Source organism: Myotis brandtii, unplaced genomic scaffold, assembly GCF_000412655.1.
Source record: "Myotis brandtii unplaced genomic scaffold, ASM41265v1 scaffold760, whole genome shotgun sequence".
Classification (NCBI taxonomy): domain Eukaryota; kingdom Metazoa; phylum Chordata; class Mammalia; order Chiroptera; family Vespertilionidae; genus Myotis; species Myotis brandtii.
In genome coordinates, this window is record NW_005371038.1 from 88,308 (window position 1) to 90,586 (window position 2,279).

General features: G+C 44.1%; 1 pseudogene; it reads right to left on the reverse strand.

Annotated features, from left to right (window-relative positions):
- Window positions 1-201: 201 nt before the first annotated feature.
- On the reverse strand, window positions 202-1,265 carry LOC102264007 (annotated as a pseudogene).
- Between the last annotated feature and the right edge of the window lie 1,014 nt (window positions 1,266-2,279).

Here is a 2,279-nt window from a genome sequence, read left to right on the forward strand (position 1 = left end):
GTGACTACAGGTTCCCTCAAACTATCCCTACTTGTGTTTTAAGGCATACCAGCTCTTCTGTGTAAGGCTCTCTGCTTATAATGAATTATTTTAATCACCCTTACTACTTAAAAGAAACTTCTGCCTTAAAGCCCACCCTTGCCTAGCCATTTAGCCCTGAGATGCTGAGAGGGTGGGAATGAGGGCAGAGCCCAATTAACATCAGGGATTCCTGTTGTTGGAGTTGCACTTGATGATGACTTTCAACCCCAGTCCCTCTTTGGATGTTTCTAAGGCCTCCAGCACTTTCTCCAGAGGAAACCTATGGGTCACTAAGGACTTTACATTCACAGACTTGGACGCAAGCATTGAAATCGCCATTGGCCATGTTGCAGTATCGAAACACGACTTGATCTCCACCCCTTGGGGGGCTGCATGCACTACGGGCACACTGGTCATCTCAGAACCCAGTCCCACAAGCATCACGTCCCACCAGCACAAGTGGCGTAGATGCCAGCCTGGATGGTGGTCTCCACCCCAGTGTACTCAATGGTGACTTCTGGCTTGTGCCCCAGGAGAGCTTCCCCTTTACTGTTGATTTCCTGAGGGTTCTCCTTGGAGATCTGGAGGACAAAGTCAGCCCCAACTTCCTTGGTTTTAGACTACAGAGAGGCAGACAGATTAGTCACCACCACTTGAGCTGCACCCATTGCCTTGGCCACTAACAAACTGACCAGTCCAACTGGTCCAGCACCACACAGAAAGACCTTGTTCCCCAGGGTGACTCCAGCTCGCTGGCAGGCATGGATCACCACAGACAGTGGCTCAATCAGGGCCTCTTCCTGAAAGAGGACATTGTCAGGAAGCTGGGAGCAGAAGCTGGCATTGTGCTTATAGAACCGGCAGAGGTTCCCATCACTGGGGGCTGTGGCACAGAAGAAGATGGACGGTGACAGGTTAAATTGGCCAATCTTGCAGAATTCATCGGTTTCTCAGGAAGCACCAGGCTCGATGGCAACGCAATCACTTGGTTGAAAGTGCTTTACCAATGATCCTACTTTTAAGACTGTTCCTGAAACTTCATGACCCAGAACCATTGGTTTTTTCACAACAAAATCCCCAATTCGACCGTGCTGCCAGTAGTGGACATCTGAGCCACAGATTCCAACAGAATGCATCTTAAGCAGGATCTTGTTTGGGCCTGGTTCCGAAATATAGTTCTCCAGGTGCAGGTCCCCAGGTTTGTGTACCACCAGGGACAGGTTCAAGAGCTTGGCCGCTGCCATGTCATTCTTCCCTCCTGGGTTAGAGCTGCAGTCCGCAGGATGTGTGGAGGTTCTAGTCTATTGTTCATATTTTTTATCTTTTATTGCTTCTTCTTCTTAAAAAAGACTCTTTAGCATTTCATGTAATACTGGTTTGGTGGTGATGAACTCATTTAGCTTTTTCTTGTCTGTGGAGCTCTTTATCTGACCTTCAATTCTAAATGATAGCTTTGCTGGGTTGAGTAATCTTGGTTGTAGGTTCTTACTTTTCCTCACTTTGAATATTTCTTGCCACTCCCTTTTGGCCTGAAAAGTTTCTGTTGGGAAATCAGCTGACAGTCGTATGGGTGCTCCCTTGTAGGTAACTAACTGTTTTTCTCTAGTTGCTTTTAAAATTCTCTTTGTCTTTAACCCTTGGTATTTTAATTATGATGTGTCTTGATGTGGGCCTCTTTGGGTTCCTCATGTTTGGGACTCTGCGATTCCTGGACTTGTAAGTCTATTTCTTTCACCAGGTAGGGGAAGTTTTTTGTCATTATTTCTTCAAATAGGTTTTCAATAGCTTGCTCCCTCTCTTCTTCTCCCGGTACCTTGATGATGCAAATGTTGATACTCTTAAAGTTGTCCCAGAGTCTTCTTACACTATCTTCATATTTTTGGATTCTGTTTTCCTTTTGCTGTCCTGATTGGGTGATTTTTGCTTCCTTATATTTCAAATCGTTGATTTAATTCTCGGTGTCCTCTACTGTTGATACCCTGTAAATTATTCTTTATTTCAGTTTGTGCATGCTTCATTTCTGACTGGTCCTTTTTTATGTTGTTGATGTTCTCATTAATTTCCTTGAAATTCTCACTAAGTTTCTTGAAGTTCTCATTCAGTTTAGCATCCTTATAACCATTGTTTTGAACTCTGTATTTGGTAGTTTGTTTGCTTTCATTTCATTTAGTTCTTTCTCTGGAGATTACTTATGTTCTTTAATTTGTGACATGTTTCTTTGTCTCTGCACTTTGGCTGCTTCCCTGTGTTTGTTTCTA